The sequence below is a fragment of the Leptinotarsa decemlineata genome, unplaced genomic scaffold (assembly GCF_025532065.1).
Source record: "Leptinotarsa decemlineata unplaced genomic scaffold, Ldec_3_MD MMD2_tig00026358_RagTag_RagTag, whole genome shotgun sequence".
In the NCBI taxonomy this organism is placed as follows: Eukaryota; Metazoa; Arthropoda; class Insecta; order Coleoptera; family Chrysomelidae; genus Leptinotarsa; species Leptinotarsa decemlineata.
The window spans coordinates 7,111,724-7,138,163 of record NW_027412703.1 but is presented as its reverse complement, the minus strand read 5'-3'; the positions used below and the strand labels follow the sequence as shown (position 1 = coordinate 7,138,163).

General features: G+C 35.7%; 1 protein-coding gene across 3 annotated transcripts in view; it reads left to right on the top strand.

The window, feature by feature from the left end:
• The first annotated feature begins 17,285 nt into the window (after positions 1-17,285).
• Positions 17,286-26,440, top strand: part of LOC111514379 (uncharacterized) — a 71,248-nt gene continuing 62,093 nt past the window's right edge. For all 3 annotated transcript variants that reach the window (XR_012467939.1, XM_074184807.1, XM_074184806.1), the window contains exon 1: positions 17,286-17,445. The gene's annotated coding sequence lies outside the window, so the exon portion shown is untranslated. The remainder of the gene's footprint in view (positions 17,446-26,440) is intronic.

Sequence of the window (26,440 nt, the reverse complement as noted above, 5' to 3'; positions counted from 1 at the left end):
TTTCTTAGTCTGCGAAGACACCCTCTCTGTGCTTGAAATAGCATTCCAGGGTCGTTTCGTATGGCTTCACAATGTAATGTTATTCTATTCAACAATGCATCTCTTGTGTGAATAGGTGTAGCGTAAACAAGGCTTTTTAGATGTCCCCACAGAAAGAAATCCAATGGATTTAAATCCGGAGACCGCGATGGCCATGAATATGGCCCACCTCTACCAATCCATCTATTGTGGAAAATATGGTTCAGATGGTCACGCACAATCAAACTAAAATGAGGAGGAGCGCCATCATGCATAAACCACATATCTCTTCGGGTTTGCAATGGAACATGTTCCAAAAGTCCATTCAAATCGTTTTGAATGAACTCCAAATAACGTTCTCCATTCAATCGGTCCTGTAGAACGAATGGTCCTATAAGATGGTTTCCTATGATACCAGCCCAAACATTCACGTTGAATTTCCGTTGGTGTTTGGTTTGCAATATCCCATGGGGATTTTCTTCGGCCCATATATGGAGATTATGAGAGTTGATAACTCCATCTCTACTGAAACCTGCTTCATCAGTGAATAAAACTCGATTAATAAAAGTCATATCCTCTCTTTGCCTATCCATGAACCAATTGGCATATTCCAGTCGTGCTGGAAAATCTTGAGGTGTCATGGCATGTACCTTCTGGATGTGAAATGGGTGGAGCAGTTGTTCCCTAATTATTCTATGAATAGTGGACTTGGAAGTATGGAACTGTTCTGATAGATTTCTGATGCTCATTGAAGGATCATCAGCGACGGCTTCCAAAATATTTTCCTCCAATACAACGGTACGTACAGTCCTAGGAGCGCCCTCACCACCTCGTTTTGGCAAAACTGTACCTACAATAATATCGAAATAAAACAACGTGCTCAAATTAATTATCAATTATTACATACCTGTCTCCCTCAAGCTGCGATCGACACGCTCGAATGTTTCTCTTGACGGTACCGTTCGATTGGGAAAATGCTCGGAATACAGACGACGAGCTTCTGCAGCATTACAAAATGCTCGTCCATAAAATACATGCATATCTGCATATTCATTGAATGTAAACTGTTCGGCCATATCAAAAAAATTCAAAATATCCTATAGAATATTGACAATACAATGATAGTCATATGACAACGCACCACTCAACAAAACAAAATCGCATTCCAGTTTCTCATTTTATATCAAAACTTCCTAAAAGGTTTTTTTGTCAACATCTGTGAAAGAAATGGAACATAATTATTTCCTGGATATTTTTCACCTGATCATGTGCAGCAGTTTTTGTAGTTCATTCGTTTGCTTTTTATTAGTATAGTAAATATTTTTTCCGATGTGCGTTTTTTCAGCTAAATTTAGATTCGTGTTAAAGAATTTCTCCCATAAAATTATAATTATCAGTGAAACTCCTCAACAGTTTAGCTGTGAAGAAGAATTTGAAACATTCGAATGTTGAGTTTCATGAGATTCAGATAACTGATCAACACGAAACGTGATTATTCCACACGTATTATGTACATACAAAATATGGAATGAATTCGATATTTCATAGTAGAGTAGCTTGTTAGTTTAAAAACACCACGAATCTACAGAACTTGATATTTCTTTTGAAAAAATATCTGCTATCACAATTGTGACTTAAACTTCCATATAGGTATTGTACTTTTTGTTTACGACTCCATTTTAGCATACTTTGTATTATTCCTGTTATAAATGTTGTTGAATTAACGTTATCATTATTATTTCTGCTTTGATAATTATTCATTTCAAATAATGGTGGACGAGCGGGTTTGATGTCGTCGAGTAGAACTACATTTTTATCAAGACTCGTTGCTCCGATCGACTTTCCACACGAGTACTTTTATTCATCAAATTGTCCAAGTAACCTTATTTTGTTGAAAAATATTGAAAAATATCTGTCATTTCAAAGTTTTGGGATGTGGACCATCGGGGGTAGTCCGTTTCTGACTTTGTAGCAAAACAACTGACTCCTGCATGAAAGCTCATCGACGGAATTCATTTGTTTAGTCAATTACCAAAATTTGGATGATTTTGAATATTCACTTGAAAAGTTATCAAAGAAAAACATTTTTCATTTTGTAATTTCGAGGGCCCGTAACTTGGTTACGAAGACTTTTAGGAAAAAAAGTTATATGAAGTACTGGTAATATTTTGACCCCATCTATACATTCCCGAGAGGAAAAGAGGAAGTTCAGGGACACCCTGTATAAACATATTAAGTTATTTATAATTATTTTCAATTTCTATGTTAGTACATAATATGTTTTATATAATATTGTGTATTAGGATCACCTATTTCAATAAATATATTCTTCTTCTTCTTCTTCTTCCCACTTTAAGAAACAATAGTAAGCGATATAGGACATTTACGTACTTTAGTTCACCCACCAATAATATTCCTCGTTTTTTGAAAAAAAAGACTTGGACGAGGCCAACAGAACAAATAATAATTTGAGCTAGTTTATTGGAAACAATTGAAGACAAAACAATAGTGACGCATAGATCAGTGGTATATGTATCAGTCAACCTATGGTTCTTGACCCAGACTTCATATTGGCTAAACGGAAAGAACATTTTCCCCAAGAATGAAAGAACATATAAGTAGTTTCTTCCACATTTGCAATCCATCTTTTGGCAGAGGGGCATGACTAGGAAGTATTACATTTGGAAAAGAAACGTTTGAAACTCAATATTCAGGAACGCTTAGAAACTAAATATGACAAAAAAATCCCATCTGTTGAATCTATTTTCAGTGTGTGAATTGGTAATCATTCAATAAGTTGGTAAAATTTGTTTCATAATGTTGGTTTGAAGGTTACTGACGATGTTTCATGATGAATTTCATTAGTTCGGACTTCCATTGTCTGATATTATATAAAATGATTTGAAATCCCTGAAAGAACTGAAAAAGAAGAATTAAAAATGAATAGCTGAAAATAACAATTATATTAACAAAAAAACCTGAAATGAAATAATAATAGTGAAGTAAAATACAAGTAAAAATAGAACAATTGAACAAAAAATGAAAATAAAAAATTAAGAGATTCAAGTTACTTAACGACGTTTCGTTTGTTAGTATCCACAATCGTCTTCGGGTGATGACTGGACTAATTCCTCCGAGAGATGACCATTAATGAGTCATTCGAGTACTTTCACTTATCTCTGCTTTCCTTTTTCCGCTTCACTGTTTGGCGGGAGTTGGCCATTTTTTGCTTGATTATGACTATAAGTCCAAGCTTTCGGGCTCTGAAACACGAAAGAAGGTCTTGAGAAGGAACTAGACATCATCAAAAATTATATTCAACGGAATGGGTACTCTAAAGCGATGATGGAACAGATTTTAGTTAAAAGACAGCAGGAACCTCGCAAGAAAGAGAAGCCGTCACAACCATTGTTTGCACTTCCCTACATCAGAAGATTATCGGAGAGAATGAGAAGAATTGGATCCAAGTACAATATCAGAACACGCTTCAGATCCGAAAACACTATCCGTAGCAGCCTCACGAAACCCAGGCCACCAAACGAGGACTGCGATTCCAAGAATTGTATTTACCGGATACGCTGTGAGTGCGGAAAATCCTAAATCGGTGAAACTAAGAGGCCTTACACAGAGAGGAACATTCGTTTAGGAGAAGCCGCATACTTGTTGTCTAACATTGTATTCAGCCAAGCTAGTGTAGAGATAGGCAACATATGGAAACCCATATTCATGCAAAAAATGGCGAACTCCCGCCAAACGGTCATCTCCCACTAAACCGGTGAAACAGAAAAAGGAAAGCGGAGATAAGTGAAAGTACTCGAATGACCCATAAATAGTCATCTTTGGGAGGAATCACTCCAGTAATCACTCGAAAACGATTGTAGATACTAACAATTTCTTATTTTTTATTATTTCATTTCAGGTTTATTTGCTAAATATAATTTTCAACAATTCATTTTTAATTCTTCTTTCGGAGATTTCAAATCATTTTATATTATATCAGATAATGGAAGTACGAAGTGAGGAATAATTCTTCTTTTATAATGTTCAAAGTTTCACTTAGTTTATACCTTAACTCTAGTAATATAATCAGTCATTGAAGCACTAATTAGATAGATTTCAGTTAGTATTACTTATTGTATAGATAGATATTTTAAGTGTCATTGTGATAAAGTGATCATTGTGTGTCGATACTTGTTTATTGGATCATCTTTATATCAGTCTCAACTCAGCTTATTAAGATAAAATCGACAGGTAAATGCCATTATGTTACACCGGTAATACATTTTATTGTAAGTGAAGTTTATCGTTTTATAACAATTTTTTTCCAGCATAGTTCCCGTTATAGATAGATTATCTGACAAGTTAATTACCAGTGTCACCAACGACACAAAGATCACAGGAACTTGATCCGATTCGACAGGCCGTCACAGGCCGTCACAGGACAGGCCGTCTGAAAAATGAACTTTCAATGAAGTTTTCGAGCTTGGGAGACAACAATTTATATGCATACCGGTGACCGAAGGAACGATCAAAAACGATATTTTGATGATTAAAAAATATTGAAATTGACGGTTTTGGTTCTATTAATGTCAATTTCGAAGGAACCAAAGAGAATGAGAATCACTGATTCCACGAAAAAGGATATGGACCAACTAGGACCAGGGACATCGAGTAGCGTTAAGAGTCATGCTTGAAAGACCATCTTTTATTGAGTATAATACTCCTATTTTTACCTTCTCTTACTAATATTAAAATTTGTAAGTGAAATTGAAACACTTGATACTGATTTTTATCAATAAAAATGTTAATAATTACTGTATCATTGGGAAAGAAAGGTTTTGGCTTTCTACTTCTCCATCTTGATACAAAAAATGTGGGATTCTTTCTCATATAGAAATTGATTGCTTTCTTTCTTTCTTTGGAAGATTCCCACATTTTTTGTATCAAGATGGAGAAGTAGAAAGCAAAAACCTTCCTTTCCCATAAAATCAATCTCTCCTGAGAATATACCCTCTCAATTTGAATAGTGTATCAACTTTTCAATTCTTTATTCATAAACTATATAAGATCTTAAACATCCGCATTCACATTCGCGGATGTGAAAAAATCGGCATCTACAACATCCCTGTTCTGTAGCTTCACTTTTTAATGTTACTTATAAAATACTCTTACTCCTATAAATTGTATTCGTTATAGAATATCGTGTACAAAATCACATTTTTTTTATTTCTGCTTTACTCCTATTCATTCCAACGAACGGCAAAAAACAAATATAATGATTCTCATTCATCACCAGAAGATGATTGATGACGAGAAACAATAGAAACAACATGATTGATTCCTAAAGCAAATGGAACTTCAAACGTTCAAGCCAGTCTCTATATACCTACACAGTAGGTTTAATGGACTGACGCCTATCAGAAAACAACTACTCCCCTGGCTAATACCACGAAGGGCGTTGGATTATATCAGACAGGCGTCAGTGCAGGAATCTTCACAGAAAATGTCCTGCATATGCAATTGGCAATACAACTGAAAGAGTCGACCTTCAATTATGGAACGGGCACACTTGCAGACCGGTTTCGGGCTTATTAGCCACTCATCAGTGCAAGATAGTGACCATCATCGACCTAAAGTCAATGATATTCCACAATTGAAAATCGGAATTCTTTCAGAGTATTTCATTCCTCTTCCGAAGTTGGAGCGAACATCAAAAATGTCACTCCATCTAGTAGACGAGGAACTAACCAACTGCACATCCGTAATTTGCCCGATTCCTCTAAATAAGGAATAAAAACTTTCTTATTAGTCAATGGGCTATGCTTGAAGACTGGCAATAAACAAATCTAAAGCAAATGGAACTTCAAACGTTCAAGCCAGTCTCTATATACCTACACAGTAGGTTTAATGGACTGACGCCTATCAGAAAACAACTACTCCCCTGGCTAATACCACGAAGGGCGTTGGATTATATCAGACAGGCGTCAGTGCAGGAATCTTCACAGAAAATGTAATTGAAGGTCGACTCTTTCAGTTGTATTGCCAATTGCATATGCAGGACATTTTCTGTGAAGATTCCTGCACTGACGCCTGTCTGATATAATCCAACGCCCTTCGTGGTATTAGCCAGGGGAGTAGTTGTTTTCTGATAGGCGTCAGTCCATTAAACCTACTGTGTAGGTATATAGAGACTGGCTTGAACGTTTGAAGTTCCATTTGCTTTAGATTTGTTTATTGCCAGTCTTCAAGCATAGCCCATTGACTAATAAGAAAATGATTGATTCCGTTTGAAGTCCATTTCATTACCACTTTTCATTGTTTACGTTCTGATTTCCTTTATATTTCACAAGACGGAAAAAACCTTAAAACGTATTTTCCACCAAAAACCATGATTGTCAGGCATCATGAGAAAACAAGTCTGGATAAAAGACAATATATGCAGCATGATGAACTTGGGTTGAAGTTACAACTTTCTGCTGAACTTTCAAATATTTTTTCCATCTATTTTTTTAAATTAGCTTCCATATTTCATGGTTCTGTTCTATCACTTTTGAATTTCTGTTTTTCTACTACATTCGTTTCTCTACTTTCAGGTTTCGATTCTGTGAATATCAACCTGATGGGTAAGCTTTTTCCTCTTTTATGCATTTGGAGCCACAAAGAAGTATTTCGGTAAAAATATAAAAATATAACAATGAGTTTTGCAAACTCAACTAAACTTAGTTTGGGTAGAATACAACAAATATTGTATTTACAAAGCAAATTCCGTTGATACAGTAGTAACAGACCACTCTCAGGTGGTACTTCCTTCCTTAGTATCGTACAAGAACTTCCTCTCCCGAAATCAGGCCTTAACCTGTCAAATTATCTTCATCTTTACATTTGATAGAGATCATCTATTCTATTAATGTAGTAATGGATAAGAAGTGAAACGGAAAATTTCAGCCTGGAAGGCAATGAGATTGTTCCATCCCTTGCAAAGGAGGGTGCTGCATGCAGCTTCATCGAACCAGAACATGTCATTGGCATCACTTTAGGCTTTGCCAAACAAAGATTGAACACCTGGATGGCAAGAAGATTTATGGACTTCTAGCAGAGTCATCCAGGACTGGCTCACTCCAGTTTATTCATCCTTCGAAACTTGATACCAAACAGTTGTTGGACTACAGTAGGGATGAACTACGATGTCTAACGGACCTTCTTATAGGTCACTGTCATTTGAATCATCATATGCAGAGACTCGAACTAAGAGACTTAGACCTGGACACGCAATATGTGGACGTGTATATGAGAGAACACGCAGAACGCGTGTTCGATAGAATCAGATCGCACAACAACCCAGCGCTACGCGATCTACACGATGCGTTGAACATGGATGACCCCAGGTTCCGAGAAAGGGACAAATATCCAAGGCCGACGAAGCAGAACCAAAGACCGCCCCGACGAGTCGCAGTCAGGCGACTCCGGTAAGTACACTAATCAGATTTTTTTCCAGCAAGTTCACCGCAGAACAACTCGACCGCGATCCAATTATCCTCAGATTCACTAAGGAACGCCCGACGTTAATAGCAATAGCCGCCGGTTAGTTTTTGGGGGGCCCCATGCAAAAATTCAGTTAGGAATAGTCAGACAAAACACTTTTTACCGATCGCGAAAGAATAGCACCAAAAGGCTGACTTTCGACCAAAAGGATCAGATGTCAATCTTGCTGAAGTGCCCATCAGTGAGTTGAGGACCGCTCGGAGAGCGGGGGTGGATAGAGTGGGGTAGTAGGTTCCCCTTTGCTAAATAGCTGAGAGGGGAAGCTCCGCAGAACAACTCGACCTCGCTCCAATTATCCTTAGATTCACTAAGGAACGCCCGACGTTAATAGCAATAGCCGCCGGTTAGTTTTTGGGGGGCCCCATGCAAAAATTCAGTTAGGAATAGGAGTGGGGTAGTAGGTTCCCCTCGCTAAATAGCTGAGAGGAGAAGCTCCGCAGAACAACTCGACCGCGCTCCAATTATCCTTAGATTCACTAAGGAACGCCCGACGTTAATAGCAATAGCCGCCGGTTAGTTTTTGGGGGCCCCCATGCAAAAATTCAGTTAGGAATAGTCAGACAAAACACTTTTTACCGATCGCGAAAGAATAGCACCTAAAGGCTGACTTTCGACCAAAAGGATCATATGTCAATCTTGCTGAAGTGCCCATCAGTGAGTTGAGGACCGCTCGGAGAGCGGGGGTGGATGGAGTGGGGTAGTAGGTTCTCCTCGCTAAATAGCTGAGGGGGGAAGCTTCTACTTCAGGGCACTCAACCCGGGAGGGGGCACGGGGGGGAGACTCGAACTATCAGAAGACAGTGTGTGTCGGCTCTGATTGGAAAATGATGAAACAGCAGAGCACATACTTTGTGCCTGCTCCGCTGGGGACCGAATCAGGTGTTTAGACGTTTGTTTGAAAGTGGTTGACAATGTTTCGTGGTGTACTTCATCAGTTCGGACTTCCATTGCCTAATATTATATAAATTGACCATCAAGTTTTATTAAAACAACGATAAAAATAAAATAAAAACAACAATAAAAATGAATTGGCGCTCCGGGGCGACTTCATTGATTCCAGTGGCGCAGAAAAACCCGGAAAAACCTGCAGCACCACATCATCTGAAGATCTTGATCTAACAATGTCCTCTCTCTTATAAAACAAAATGTAGGGTGTCTTCAGAGTGTCTTCGTGACACGACTATCGTCAAACTTAAACCTGTCCGTTTCGTTTTTGACCAAGGCTATTAAACAAAAAACTGAAATTACAAAGAAATAACATACAACAACAACCAAACAAATAAAAATTGAAATATTAATAAAAGCTTAAAAAATTGAAAATATTATTAACAAAAAATGAAAAAATAAAAAGATTTCAAGTTATGTCACAACGTTTCGATTGTTGGTATCCACAATCGTCTCCGTGTGATGACTGGACTTATTCCTCCGAGATCTGACTATTTATAGGTGATTCGAGTGCTTTCACCTATCCCCTCTTCCCTCTTTCCGCTTCATTGGTTTTGGCGGGAGATGACCGTTTGGCAGGAGTTGGTCGTTTTTCGCTTGATTAGAGGTTTCCATATGTTACGTATCTCTATGCTAGCTTGACTAAATGCGTTGTTGGACAACATATACGCGGCTTCTTTGAATTTTCTGCTGAACCAGTGTTCCTCTTTGTGGATGATTTCAGTTTGAGCCCACTTGATGTTGTGTTGATGAGTCCCAACATGCTCTGCTATTCCGGATTTGCTGGTTTCGCCTCGCTGTGAGTGTTTCTTGTGCTCAGCAATGCGAACTTTCAATGGCCTCTTAGTTTCACCGATGTATGATTCTCCACATTGTTTGGACTCGCAGTCTGCCTTTGGTGGCCTGGTTTTCGTGAGGCTGCTACGGATAGTGTTCCCAGATCTGAAGCAGGTCTTGATGTTATACTTGGACACAATCCTTCTCATCCTTTCCGATAATCTGATGTAGGGAGAACAAGTACTGGTTGTGGCGGCTTCTCTTCCTTGTGGAGTTCTTGCTGTCTTCTAGCTAAGGCCTGTTCTACATTTTTTGTTAATAATATTTTTAGTTTTTTTCAAATTTTTCAGCTTTCATTGATATTTCAATTTTTATTTGTTTGGTTGTTGTATGTTATTCTTTGTAATTTCAGTTTTTTGTTTAATAAAATTATTATTTTCGGTTAATTTTCTTGATTTTTTTCAGGGTTATCAAATCAATTTATATTATATATAATATAAATTGGAAGTCCGAACTGATGAAATACAGGTTTTTAGAGTTCGGCATAGCCGTACTCTTACCATATGACCTGAAAGACCACTCACCATACAAACTAATCGGCTTCATTAAGAAGCTGGGTTTATTTGGTCGAGTGTGAATAGTTGTGAGCCACAATAAACCCTTACGGGTTGCAGTGGAGGGCGGAATAGACGTACTCACTTCAGACCTAACCTAACCTAACCTAGTTTGGGTAGAGAACAAACATGGTATTTGCAAAGCAAATTCCGTTGATACAGTAATAACAGACCAGTCTCCTTTCTCAGGTGGTACTTCCTTCGCTAGTATCGTACAAGAAGTTCCTCTCCCGAAGTCAGGTCCTTGATCTGTAAAATTGTCTTTATCTTTATATTTGATTTTAGTGGCAGATGGGAATAATCTATTCTAATAATGTAGTAATGGATAAAAGGTGAAACTCACAACTCTGGCGCAGGATTAATCCGAAACAAGCACTTTTCCCAAACACCAGAAATATAATAATTTTCTCGACGTGTTTCTCATCAACCAAGTAGTCGTGTCTTCAAGAGATGGAGAAAACTAAGTTGTTGAAATAGAGACATATAGTTAATATCGAATGAAGTATCCATCTACTTAATTCTTCATTTTCCATTTTGTCTTGAAGTCACAGCATTCTGGAATTGACCTCTGACTTTATGCCCCTAACTGCCAACTACTATTATATACTACTTTTCCCCAGTAGAGATGACTGGATCTTCCGGGAGAAGGAAATATTGAGAGCAGATGGATCAAAAACACCTTCCGGTTCTGGTGCGGGTGTTTTCAGTCGCATATCCAGGACAGAGATGTCGACCTGCCCAGAAACCTATGTGACTGTATTTCACGCGGAAATTTACGCTATTCAATTGTATGCGGAGAGATTGAAATAATCCAACCCCATACACAAGTTCTCGGACAGTCAAGCGACGTTGGAAGCTCTTGGCTCCTACCAAGCAACGCCTGAATTGGTAGCAAATTACCAAAAACGACTCTCCTCAATAGGAAGACTTAACATATTGTCTCTGGTCTGGATTCTTGGCCATACTGGCCTGGAAGGTGATGAGACTACTGACTCCTTTGCAAAGGAGGGTGCTGCAAGCAGCTTCATCGGACCAGAACCAGTCATTGGCATCGCTTTAGGCTTTGCCAAACAAAGATCGAACACCTGGATGGCAAGAAGATTCATGGACTTCTGAATTGGCTCATTCCAAGGCATTTATTCATCCTCCGAAGCTTAATACCAAAAAAAACTCGGGACTGTCGGAAGACAGTGTGTGTCACATCTGTTTGGGTAATGATGAAAAATCAGAACACATTCATAGTGTCTGCCCCGCTGGGGACCGAATCAAGTGTTTAGAGTTCGGCAGAGCCGTTGTCTTACCATCTGACCTGAAAGACCACTCACCATACAAACTAATCGGCTTCGTTAAGAAGCTGGATGCATTTGGTCGAGTTTGAATAGGTGTGTGCCACAATAAACCCTTGCGGGTTGCGGTGGAGGGTGGAATAGACCCACTCACTTTGGACCTAACCTAACATAACCTAGTCCCTCTCAGATCTGTTCTTATGTTAGTTTATTTTAGTAAAAATATGAATGTTGTGGAAGTAACGGCAGTCTTAAATTTTAGAAGATACAAATCAGCAATAATTTTGGGTATTGATTTGGATTTGGCTTAATTTGCAAAAGCCTCAGCGAAATGAAGTGATTTACAGCATCATTATTCGTAATTAGGTCACGTAAATTGAATTATGGAATCCGAATACCTATTAAAAAGAGTTATTAATATTAATTAACGGATATCAAGTAAGCAGCACCTTCAAAATGACTCATAAAACTGTTCCTCTATAAAATATCATGATTATATTATATTTCTTCTAATCAGCATAAAAATAATCATTTTTAAAACAGAAGATATAAAAAATCAACTTAAAATTCCTCCATTTTCGATTACGATTCTTCTTCTGAATAGTTGCCGATAAAATTGATCAAAGTTTAGGAGGTGATATCCAGATTAATTCAATTCTAACAGACTGATCATCGAGTAATGAAAATCATTATGTACCTAGTTTTTTACCAATGATCCCTGAATCAACACATCACAGAAAAGTTAAATGTCATGAAACTGTTATTAATTGTTTGAAAAAAAACGAAAGGGTCCAGTGTAACCGCTTCCGGAAACCGCACCACGAAACGATTCGGTGCCAAAGAATACACTGAAAATACTCTTACTTCAGATTACGGCAGTAACTGAAATTTTGCAGTCATAACGCCTCTCTTAAGGGATGCTGTGATCCGAGAGAGCGCACGCGTGTGCTGACATATCTTTGAATGTAACCTAAGTTGTAGACATTCAATATCCACGTTGGATAATGCATATTATATTTGAAACAATGAGGAAAGTTTTCCTCCAGTCTAAGGATGGAGGGTACGCTGGTATTTGTTATTGTTTCGCTTCTCTCACTTTGCCTTCATTTTCTACTCGAATTCACTAGTTACTTCAGAGAAAAAGATCAGAATGAAAATAATAATCACATTCTGTGAAACTCAGTGCATTTTTGTATGAGGATGTCAATTTGGATCTCTCAGTAGCGCCTCTCTCGACACGCATTTCGATAACCAAGTTAGCATCATAGGAGGATAAACATCAATTATAGTGGAAGTAATCTTTATTGTGAATATTTAAAGCTATCGGCATCTCAAAAGCTAAAAAAAACAATACAGAGAAATAATGTCGCTACGAACTAGTTCACGTGGACTGAAGAATTGGCGGTTCGTATTGGATAATTTTTACTAACCTAGTTTTATGATTGGCTGAAGAGACATAACATTGAATTTGAAGTCATGTTACGGTGACGAATAGAATGTGGGGATGAGTACCGCCGTTGTGTCGTCAATGTTCAGTTCAGGAACTGATCGCGATTTTAGTGTTGAAATTCGATATTGGTGAAGTTATATTTACTTTGTTTATAATGTTATTTGTTTATAATGTGGTGTCCTTGGACAAGTATTATAGTATTAGATGTTCATCTAATAAAATCATTGAAAAAAACAATATACGCCTGTTACAAAAGCAATGAGATTTCTACAACTGAAATCATATGGAAGAAATTGAATACTTCCAGACATAACACGAGCTGCTGTGACAAAACTCTTCAGAATTGGATAAAGAAACTAGTATTTATCAATCAGTTATGGAAAGCAGAAGAATAGTGAAATTGCGTAACAAATACTTTGAACAAATAACTATATATAGACAAGAACAGCGGCAAATTTTCTATTTGGACGAAACTCGGTATGACACTCACGACATAGTTACGAAAGGGTGGACTGATGGTTCGAGAATGTGTATGGCTAACATGCCTGCAAATAAAAGATCGCGACTAATCATTGTGCATTGCGGAGGAAGTGAAGGATGGGTTCCGAATTCTTTGAAATTATGTGGAAAAAACTTGAGGACTGAAATGTTCACTGTCATAAGAACATGGAAGCTAATATTATCGAGGAATGGTTTGAAAACTCATCGATCCCAAATTTGGATGCGAATAGTGTAATAGTTATTGAGAACGTTTGTTTGAAGGTGATTGACAATGTTTCATGACGAATTTCATTGGTTTGGACTTCCATTGTCTGATATAATATAAAATTATTTGAAATACATGATTCTTTCTTTCTTCTTATTTTTATTCGTTCTTTCATGTATTTCAAATCATTTTATATAATATCAGACTTATGATGCACTGTTTGGAACCTTTGGTGTAGTAATGAATATTACTGGAGTTTTTTCCCTCTAACACATTATAGGTTCAAAGAAGAAAGACGTACAATACAGGAAATAGCAGCCACTAACGGTTTCTCGAGGGGTATTGTCGATGACATAATAAGGAAAATTAAGTTTAGGTTAAGGATGAACGAAATCTCGACTTTCAGAAAGGACAAAAACCAAGATAAATAGATCTCAGTTCTATATCACCAATATACGAGGAACTTTGGAAAGATTTTCAAGGAAATAGGTATGAAGGTGGTTTTTAAAACAAGTCATACACTACAGAGCCTTTTGGGAAGTCCAAAAGACAAAGTCGAGAATTCGGAAAAGTCTGGAATTTACGAAATTGAATGTAAGGACTGCGATGCAAAATATTATAGACAGACAAAAAGATCTATCAAAGTAAGATATAAGGAACACATAGCACACTTAAAATATGAAAGACCTGAAAAATCAGCAGTCGCCCATCATATTTTGCAACAAAACCATTCCATAGACTTCACTTCATTAAGATTAGTTAGACAAGTTAACAACAACAGACAACTAGATGCCTATGAGAGTGTAGAAATAAGTAAACACAATAATATTATGAATAACGATGACGGACCTATACCAAAGAGCATACTATATAGCTTGTTAAAATAAAATAAAATAATGTTGTTGGGTTTACTGATTACTACATAAGGACACATTGCAAAAATAAATTTGGATAGGCAATATCGTGAAATTAATTTTTATATAGCTGAAAATTGTTTTATATAAACATATATTATAATATAATAGATGAGGCAAAATTGTAAAATTAATTTAGGTTGGTATGCCTGGATGGTTTACCTGTATAACATAAATAGGATTCGCTCGCACTAGTCCTTAGTTTTAATCTTCCTCTTTGAAGGTGATCACTTGGTGATCGAAACACGTGTCGAGGTGTTGAAAATAACGATTTGGTGTTGGAAAAAAAAACTCCAGTAATATTTATAATATCAGACAATGGAAGTCCGAACTAATAAAATTTAAAAATAATGTTGTTTGGAAATATTTTTCATTTTAAGGGTGATTTGAGTTGTCCCTTTCAATACGTGTCCCCTTCATTCCACCTATATCGAATGGGTAAGTCCATAATTTTGGATCAAATCATTGATGGATTCTATATAGTTGGTGCGTTTTTCCAAATGTTCGTTGAGCGCAACAGTAATCTTCAATTGGGGTGACTTTGTCCTCTGAGGTAGCTTTGCCCAGTTTGAAAGAACAGTTGCGGGCCTCCATAGTAAATAGCTGAAAGGTCGTTTGAGGCGCTGCAGTCGATGAAACATACCTTCTCGATGACAAACGAGATATTCTATAGTTTGTAGGTCGTTCCAGATAAGTGCTGTCACCAATTAACTGTTTTATTTGTAATGTGTGTTATCCAAGAAAATTTGAGCTCTTCAAAATTACATATACACAGCTTCTACGTAAACAAGGTAAGTTTCATTACTTATTATTATTATTAGTAAATGTAATGAATAATGTAATTTACTTGCAATTTCGTTCCTGCACCCAACCTGTTGATTGTTATTCCAGTGGGCAATGTTAGCCCACGTTTTACACGAAAATTGGGGTCACTTTGCCCACCTTTTATTTAAATTGTTGCATTGTAATTTTAGTTTTTTTACTTTCCCATCCTTCAGATAGAGAAAGCATCGAAATCACCAAAAGATACGACTTATTTCGTCCACAGAATTTTAAAAACTTATATGTCGTTCATAACACTTCTGTCGACAGTCCTAGCAACTGTACTAATTATTTTCGATTTTTTGAGCAATTTTTGTTTTTGTTTTTGCAATTTTTGAGCTCGAATGAGTGTGGGTAGTGAAAGCAAAGGCACGAGCATCAGGCTCAATTTATAAACCAAAAAATGCGTTCTGAAGGTCTATTACCGTTGTTTGTAGCATCAAGTGTATCAGTGTCCGAATCTGGGGATGAATAATTGCTGTCTTTATTCAAAATTTGCTGAGAAACAATTTTCGTGGATGTACTTGGCAATTTTGGCTCATCAATAAAACTTTCATCAGCACAATTATCATCTGAAAACAAGCAGAAAATTGATCAATAGCTTTCACTCTCTCGGTTTAAGAAACAATTAAGTCTTAGGTGCAGGTACCACCACTAACAAGAAGAACCACATAAGTCCAACCAAATACCCAATATCAATTTGAGATCAGAGAATAATTTAATTATCGTCTTTACTAGCATGCTATTATTTTCTATGCATATAAATTCATTAGAAAACCGTGATCTTGATTAACTACTGCTCACCTGCACATGATGTTTCACACCTATTTTCACTGATGTTTCCACATATCAAGTTTTCATGATTGTTCATAGATGTTTTAGAAGTGACACTATTTTTATCGATAATATGGCTCACTTGTTCATTGCATGCTAAAAAAAACAATATTTTTGCCTCTGGAAGACATTTATGCAATATGGATAAACTCTTAGGATCCTACACAACGAAACAATAAACACCAAATGACAGACTTACAGGTTTTTTCCTGTTCAGATTTGTCGCTTATTGGTCAGTAGAAACTGAAAATCGTTCAAGTGCACTTGACCGATTCTGCATGTTGAAATTATGACGAAGTTAGACTTAAGTGAATTTCAATCGGTGTATGTCCAGTAACAAACGCAAAATGGACTTGAATGTTTCTTTGCCTGGAGCGTTACCCTAATATAGACTTATACGTGATACATTCTTCATTTTCGAAAAAAGTCGACTTAGAGAGTTCTGCTTGTACGCCCACGATTTATAGGTTTGTCATTTTGTTATACAAAGAAAATATCTGTTGGGCAAAGTGACCCCACTTCAGGAGGTGACTTTGCCACCCATATTTAATTTTTTATTTAAGAGAGGGAATAATATAAAGATAAAGTAACTTCATAAATCACATTTACAAACCATCTTCCAAATGTACAAATTTTGTCTAGGTTATCAAAAAAATATGAAAATTATCAACTTAAATTTTAAAATTTGGCAGTGTCACCCCAATTAACCGGTAATTCACTTCTTACCACTTCGTATTAATGGCTAATATAAATACAGTCCTGTCTACAATATTCCAGTTAAGTGGTCGACAATGAGTCGTAAAATATATCTTCGTAAGTGATTTTGTCTTCACAGTAATTACATATGTACTTTTTACAACTTCGTTTTCAACATTAAACAAATTTCACTTTTTGTTAGTTTATCATATTGGGCACAAATTACTTTGTCTACACTATCGGACATCTTTTTTGATCAATTGTCTTACAAATAACCGATATTGGCTAGAGTAGTGAATCAAAAATATTAGAAGAATACACTGAGTAGATATCCTGTAAAATAGATTCCAAGTTTTCTTTATCTAATATCAATAGTGGGATCCTACGTGAACAACATTCAAAATTATGATTTTTCTGTTTCTCTCCTTAACCCGAATATGATCCATCTTGAATAAAAAATTTGGTAAAAACTTATGAAAACTGATGTACCCTTTAATCATTTTCATCACGGATGTTCTCCAATTAAATTCTGTCATTCAGAGTTTACCAATAACAAAGTTAAAAATAGTAGTCTATATTCAACTCCATGAAATTTCCGCAGTATTTTCAGTCGAATTGATCTTTACAGAAACTTTCAAATACATATTCCAAGGTAGAGGCTAGCAGAAGTGATGACGTAAACATCGTCATTCATGGCAAACTCGTCCAAATTGCGCTGTAGACCACAATTAAGTGAGGCGAACTCAGTGTTATGTTTACTGTGAATTCTTTGGTATCGTAGAAATTCAGTGACAGGTTTTGGATAAGATTCATTGAAAACAAGTTGGAAAAATATTGTCAGGTAGGAAATCTCTCAAATACACTTTACCTTAATGCACCGCTCGTTAGTCGTTAGTATAGATTTCCAAGGTAAATTTTTATTGTGTGCCTACATTATTAATTCTTACATTTGTGGGCAACATGAGGTCAAACATTTATTGACATTTCTCCTAATCGAAACAATTTCTTATCAGTAATGAATGTTTTCCCACAAACTCCGCTTTATATTCAACGACTTTTTTCTTCTATGAATATTATTTGTGTGAGAGTTCCGTTACCTTATAAAAATATGACCGTCTTCTGAAGTATATTCTCACCATTTCTTGATTATTTTTATTGATTGAAACAATTGAAAGTTCGACCTTGAAATTTTGAAAAAATATATATTAGGTGAAAAACGTCTTCAGTTTTCAGAGGCCATAATAATAGAACTAACTCATATCTAATAAAAAGTGCTATTCCCTTCTGCCGTATTTTGAAAGTGGGAAATAAAGACTAAGTACCTAACTATTTTGTTTTACAATTTTGAAACTATACATCTGGAGAATCTTTTTGACGTTCAACTCAGTACACCTCGGACTTCACTGTTTAAAAACTCTTTCATTTAGAGAACTGCTTTTATGTGGAACAAACGAACGATTTGTCCTTGAAAAAAATGTTTTACTCTCATCGGTTTCGTAATTAGAATTTTTAAGTCCCGTCATATACTTAGAACCGGCCTTCAAAATCAAAATTAATAAGTCAAAATCTACCTAAGAATATTGTTAGGAAATATTTCAATAGTACTACTGTTGGTACCTACTTAATGAAGACCAGAACTTCAATATAATTGATGTTCTAAGGATCCATCCGTAGATGTATGAATACAGTAATTGAAGACGAATCAAATAATCTTACACAGAGAACTTGTGAATTGAATAATTATTTATGACCACTCTTCTTTAAAGGAATATATTCGAGAAAATATATGTCTGATTTTTACATTTTTGAAGACTGAACGAATTTTTATCTAAGGATTTGGTTCACAAAGCGTCAATGTCAAAGATTTAAAGTTCATGTCATTTTATCATTCTGTATAGTAGAGAAATATATAATACAAGAAGATGTTACTAATTTGATGTTTTTTTCATTAATAAAAGAAACCGTTCATATGAGTGCAATGACTCTCCCTAGATTGTAGTAGATTCAATAGTCTGTCCCTTGCTGGATTCGTCTAGATTTTAACTTCAACTTGTCACAAGTTAGAAGACTTTATACTATACCTACAAAGATTACAAAAAATGATTTAATACAAGGATGATATACAATATAAATTTTATCACAAAACGTAATGAAAAAAGATTTTATGTTTTGTATGTTTTGAAATAACACTCCTACCTAACAAGACATTTTCCAAAATATAATAATTATCATTGAACAGAGATGTGGAATACGTATATCAACGAAAATAGATCATATCCTTTGAAAGGTCTAACTGACAGATTTATTATATTCGATATAAAAAACTACTTTTTCAAATTTGGAGAATTTCAATAGTTTGAGAGTCTGATGAATACGAAAACAACTGTTTTCTTAGCCTTATAATAAAATTATATAATTTGAGGTATACAAAACTATATCCATTTTTGTATACCTACTCTTTCCCAAAAATGTCTATGAGGAACATAATATATACTTTAAAAGTTGTAAATTATTATGTTACTGCGAAACACACTCTATATTGAATGCTTCCTCAATTCTTCCAGTGAGTGGTGTTGCTTCATTTCAATTTGACGAAGCTAAAAATAACCAGGCGCATTTAGTTTATATTATGCATATTTTGTAACAGATAGTTGTACATTTGTGTTTGTAGCAATTTATTTTTCACTCCCCATAAAATAACTCGTGAAACGCAAAAATCTGTCTTAGAAATCGGGAGTTCGAAGTTGTTTCTAGGGCAGAAAGTCCTAGAGATGTGTAAAATTAGAATAGCTTCTATATTTATTCGATGTTGGAGTAACCTATTTATTCTACAATTTACACCACAGCTATATTCAAATTTATTGATTCATTCCTTGGATTCCCACTGACTTTCTGTCCTAGACATTCAGCTCATCTTCCACACACCATTAAATTTTTTTGAAAATCCAAGGTAGTATTCACAAGAATTTTCTTGAGAAATTAAACAAAAACGTCCAATTTTAAAAGAACACCACTATGTCAAACAAACATTACATATTACATTCTGTTTCATTAACTTTCAAATTTTTTACACTTATTTTGACAACTGCGTTGCATTCACAAACTTTGCAAGCATCTGTTCAATCATCAATTACGGATCTATGTGGGTGATTATGTTCACTTGGAACAAAATAGTCTCACAAGACTCATTCTCTAGTATTTCGTCCGTGATAAAAGATTTTGTTGCTGTCAGTTACTTATTCACGAGCGTCGAACAAGTTTCCAATTCCTTTTGTAATTCCACCCATTTCCTCAGCCACCAATGGAAGCTAACTAAAATATTTCAAATGGAAATTATATATTCATGGTCTCGAGACCCAGGAAGCTATCGCGAGAGCAAAAGTGATCTCAAGTGAATAAATGACCTGCGAATAGTCTCGAAACTTACTCTGGAGATTTTTTATCGCGTAGACACTTAGCTTTGAGACAGTAGCGCCACTGTTATTGTGTTTTGATCCAGCATGATCAATACGATTCATAGCCACTGTCATTGTATTTTGATCCAGCATGCTCAATACGATTCGTAGCCACTGTCATTGTGTTTTGATCCAGCATGATCAATACGATTCGTAGCCACCGTCATTGTGTTTTGATCCAGCATGATCAATACGATTCATAGCCATTGTCATTGTGTTTTGATTCAGCATGATCAATACGATTCGTAGCCACTGTCATTGTGTTTTGATCCAGCGTGATCAATACGATCCACAAACTCTCATTAAGGAACGAACCAACAATCTCAGCTCTATACAGAATCTACCTTGAGGCAGGACACGAAATCGAAAAAACTCTCGAAATATCACCACGGGTGAGGGGGATGTAGCGAGATAAAATAAAAGTTATTGACAAATTGCCTTATGACCTATACCCTATACTGCCTTAGCCACTTATTAAATTTGAAGAAAGTCTCGATACTTCGTGGCCTGGGGACAATGTACTTGTCACTTGCCATAAATGTACTATTTATTATATGTAAAATGGTCAAATAACTCTACTCTATTCTACAATATTGAATATATTCTTTGTTTTGAAGATATTTTGAATATTTTTATCAAAAAAATACATGTGATTTTGACTAGAGGGAGGGTAGTTCACTACATCACCAAGCATCACTAGAGGGGAAGGATGGGGTTAAGAGGGGGAGTTAAAAGGTTACTAAAATATCACTTGATTAATGGACGACCCCGAAGTGCCGAAACAATATATTGCTTGATCTATTAAAATTGATCGGTTAAAATTTGGGATCATAGTTGAAAAATAATTGATTATTGTGTATGTTAAAAAAAATCGGCAATAGAATACAAAATTAGCCTTAAATTATGGCCTGAAAATAACTGTAAAATTCCAAAGTTCTGCTAGCTTAACAGGGGTGACAAATTAGCAAGACACCATGTATTTGTTTAAACGACGGGAAATTATAATATTTTCCATCGCAAGTAATTGGCTAATAACTAGAACATGCTATTGGTGTAGTCAAAGATCTGGAAAACTCAATAATAAAAAATCAGTAATAAATATTAATAAAAGAGACGAAAACCAATGGTCTAGTCAAAGTTTTGAAAAACCTAATAATAAAAAAGTCGTATCGCTAACTTGATATCAACTAATTAGCGAATAAATAGCGACAAATTATGAAATCATTCGTTGTGCAAATTTCGAAAAGTATCTCGTCAACTTGATATTGATGGATTTTAACGATGTAGATGTTCAAAATATTCACCGCGAACGTCTTGACAACATCCTAATCTCGAATAAAACTGCCTTCTAGCATTATTTAGTCGATCACGCCTGTTTTGTACACATTGCTCTTAACATATCCCCATAAAAAATCTAATGATGAAAGATCAGGTGATCGCGCTGGCCATTCAATCGATCCTCGCCTCACTATCCACCGATTGGGAAATGTTGTATCGATGTATTGCCGGACATTAATTTGGTAATGTGGTGGTGCTCCATACTGCTGAAACCATATCGTATTCACTGGAACTTAAGGGTTTCCTGAATCAGGATATACATTTGCTAAACTTGGAATGACATCATTTTGAAGTAGTACCAAATAATTATCGCCATTCAAGTTGCCCTCAATGAAAAAGAGACCAATGATATGGTTTCCTACAATCCCTGCCCAAACATGAACCTTTTGATGGTATTGCGTGTGTTCTTCCTTTATCCAGTGAGGAGTTTCCGTTGACCAGTAGCGGCAATTTTGTCGATTAGTATGACCGTTAGGAGACAAAGTACACTCATCAAAAATCATAGCGTCTTCTAATTGGATGATATTGTTATCCAACATGTCCATCATTTGCTCACAAAAATAAGTTCTTCTATCAAAATGTCTTTCATGAGCTCCTGAGTAGGTATAATTTTATAAGGATGCATTGTATTTTCTTTTAATATGTTTACTATCGATGTAGCTATGGCTAACATTGGATGTAATGGATGCTTGTCTACTCGATGTATGTGGGTTTTCCTCAAACTCAAGCATCACATCTAATGTAAGTTCATCATTCATTGCATTGTCAGCTGCGTTTTTTATCTGCTCGCGAAACTGCTTCTACTTATTGTTCCTTGAGATATGGGCGGTAAATTAGGAAATTTCTTATTAAATCGGCGAGCTACTACCTGTTGTATTCGGGTTTTATCTCCGTAACCAATCATTTGTAAAACTGTTATTTTATGCATTTCCGTTAATCTAACCATTTGTCAGACTTGAAGTTAACGAACTTAAAACTTGAATTAAAATACTGATAAGTAATTAATGTTGGAACATACAAAACAAGTTGACAAGGCGTTTTAAACTAATAACGTTGCCACGGAAATTATTCACAGTTTTTTAAAGCATGCCATCTAAAAAGAACATTGCCATGATTACTTTCTTATTATCAATCCCTCAACATGAAATGAGTTTTGAGTATATTGCAACAAGTTTTGAGCGTATTTTATCGAATTTCGGTAACCACAAGATTTTAATTTATTTTATCTTAATTTTTGCAATAAATTTGAAAACATTTTTGAATAGAGAATAAAGATACCTTCCAAACGATATATCAGAAGCCTATACCTCCTATTTAAAAAATTGTGGATTGTACCTGTCATTCGACGGAGGTTGAAGGTAGGGGTAGCATTTTCCCGTTGAAGTATATCAAATTATAATTTAAATTTGACGTGTTTCGGGATTTTGTTAAAATATGTACCGTAACCGAAATAATCAATTTATTTCATTTGGCTTTTTGTTTGAAGGTGATTGACAATGTTTCGTGGTGTATTTCATCAGTTCGGACTTCCATTGTCTAATATGATATAAATTGATTTGATAACCCTGAAAAAATCAAAAAGATCAACCGAAAATAATATCAATTTTATTAAACAAAATTACAAAAAAATAACATACCTACAAGCAACAACCAAACAAATTAAAATTGAAATATTAATAAAAGCTGAAAAAATTGAAAAATTAAAAATATCATTAACAAAAAATTAAAAAATTAAAATTAAAAGATTTCAAACCAAGTTATGTCACAACGTTTCGATTGTTAGTATCCACAATCGTCTTCGGGTGATAACTGGACTTATTCCTCCGAGATCTGACTATTTATAGGTCATTCAAGTGCTTTCACCTATCCCCTCTTCCCTCTTTCCGCTTCATTGGTTTTGGCGGGAGATGGCCGTTTGGCGGGAGTTGGTCGTTTTTCGCTTGATTAGAGGTCTCCATATGTTACGTATCTCTACGCAAGCTTGACTGAATGCGTTGTTTTGATAACTTTTTTATGACAATGTCACTGTCAGGTATCCCTGACATTCTAAGCATTTATTAAAGGAAGACTATTGAATTGAATTAATTTTTTGAATTAGATAATGTTTGTTGAATATCTTTCAAAGGACAAGGAGTAAAAAATTGAAATTTGGCAGGCATGTGCAACTTGTTGAACCCTTTAATAAAAGTCATTAAAAAACTGGGTTGTCTTTAAAAAAATTATCGATGACGTCATATCTCATATTTGAGACACACTGTATAATTTTTTTTTACATTGAAATGAAGGCAATTTAAAATACTAATCGACGTGTCCGAGCATATTTCCGAAAGAAACAACATGTTTGATTTAGTGAATTTGTTCCATGCTAGAGACTCGCACTGTATAAAAGCGTGCGATAGCTGCTCATCGTGAAGTGCTATAAAGCACAGCGTGGCCCTCCGAAGCGTTATTTATAGGCACACGCCGCCGGCTCCCCTGCCGGTATCGCCGTAACCGCTATGTCCCTTCGGAAATATGCATTTGAATAATATGCTGTGAAGGGCCATATCAATCTATATTAAATGCACAATGTATTTAAGAAACATAATTGCATTGCTTGAAATCGCTTCGTAAATAATCCATTATTTTTTGAGGATAAAAAATGGTTATAGTGGGTTATCCCTAAGATTGCGGACTTTTTTGTAGACCTTTTAGGGTTTACAATACTGTATGTAATAGGTGTATTGATCTATCTCGTGGGGTTCAGCCAGCGTTTGCAATGTAAGCGCATCACATTAGAAACCTCCAAAATTATCAGTGTGTGTACACTATATTATGCAGGTTATATACATATAAACATTCCTCTTGATTCAATCCATCTATTGAAAAAAACGCATCAAAATCCGTTGTGTAGTTTTGAAGATCTAAGCATACATAGGGACAGATATCGTGAAGCGACTTCGTTTAAAACTATGTAGTGATGAAGTTCTTCCGTAGCCAGAATTAGGACGATACGTCAACTGACAGTGTCTGACAGCATCAACCGTGCTTAAGACGTCATAAGCCTCAACCGTACGTAAGATGTCATACTAAAAAGTTGGTTCCTCACTTTGATATATCATTTGTTCTTGTGATGCACTGTTTGGAACCTTTGGTGTAGTAATGAATATTACTGGAGTTTTTTCCCAACACCAAACCGTTATTTTAACACCTCGACACGTGTTTCGATCACCAAGTGGTCATCTTCAAGAGGAAGATCAAACTAAACATACCCACGAAGTTATCCTTATTTATACCATAGATACCTCTTCTAGGTACCTACGTCTTGAGTGTCTTAAATTAATTTCACAATATTGCCTTATATATCAGTTTTAAATTAAGTTTACAATGTGTCCATATGTGATAGTCATGTAAATCTAATAATTAAAATATTATTTCAAAACCTAAATATTATACTATCAGGTATTGGTCCACCGTCGTTATTCATAATATTATGTTTACTTATTTCTACACTCTCATAGACATCTAGATGCATGTTGTTGTTGTTAATTTGTCTAACTAATCCTGATGAACTGAAGTTTATGGAATGGTTTTGTTGCAAAATATGATGGGCGACTGCTGATTTTTCAGTTCATCAATATTTAAAGTGTGCTAAGTATTCATTATATCTTATTTTAATAGATCTTTTTGTCTGTCCATAATTTTTTGCATCGCAGTCCTTACAATTAATTTCGTAAATTCCAGCCTTTTCCTAATTCTCGACTTTGTCTTTTGGATTCCCTAAAAGACTGTGTCGTGTATAACTTGTTTTCAAAACCACCTTCATACCTAGTTTCTTCAAAAACTTTCCAAATTTGTTTATGTATTGGTGGTATGGAACTGAGATATATTTATTTTGGTTTTTGTGGTTTTCAAAATTCGAGATTTCGTTCATTCTTAACCTAAACTTATTCTTCCTTATTATGTCATGTACAATACCCCTCGAGAAACCGTTAGTGGCTGCTATTTTCTGTATTGTACGTTTTTTTTTGTGAACTTCTCATGTGCGAGAGGAAAAGTCAAAAGACGATGCACAAAAAAATTCAGCCCAGCACGTTTGTGCTATCGACAGTAATGTGAACTGTCAAGAATATACCGTACGTGCTTGTTTCTTTTCTGAATACATCGTATTCTAGTCCTCCATATTGACTCCTCAATACCAAAGCGTCAAGAAATGGAAGTTGTCCTTCATTTTCTAACTCATACGTGATGATGGGAATCTGTTATTTAAAAAGGAAACAAAGTCCTCAATATTCGATTTTTTGTTATCGAATATCGCGAAAACATATCCACATACCTTAGACATATCTTAAGAAAGTACTTTGACTTTTCTATGGTTTCCATTTCGAATTTGCTCATGAACAGGTTTTCCAGGAAGGGGGACAAGGGGTTACCCATAGCCGTTCCCTCCTGTTGATCGTAAAAGCAACCTTCTTCCTGGAACCGGTTTTGTTTCATACATGAATTAGTGGGAGAAACTGTGAAGTTGGGACGCTAGGAAATAAGGAACTAACATCAAAAGAAACCAAAATCTCAATCTTCTTGCAGAATGTTGTATGAATTCTCAGAAGTTTTTTATACTAAAACCTGTTTCCGCAATAGAGAAGCCTTCAAATTCCTTAGTGAGCCATTTTGCTATTGGGTAGGTAGGTGAATCCATCAGCTGACACGATGGGGCGCATTGATTTTCTCGGTTTGTGGCTTTTTGGAAGGCAATATAGTTTTGACAGCGTTGGATTGGAACTTACTCAACTGAAACGGTTCGATCGAGAAAATCATTAAGAGATTTCTGAGGATTGCTCGTAGTGAAGAAGTTAGTTGGTATTGGAATGGCTAACGCTCCTTGATATCGGTGAAATGCACGAATAAAGGTATAGCATTTCAAAACCTGTACAAAAAATTATATCTTCGACGGGACTTATTTTGTCGAGTTCTCCTATCAGTTCCCCCATAAAACACAAGCTATATAAATAAAAAAATGGACACATATAGAATCATCAAAAATTTAATGGAGTTTTGAACCAG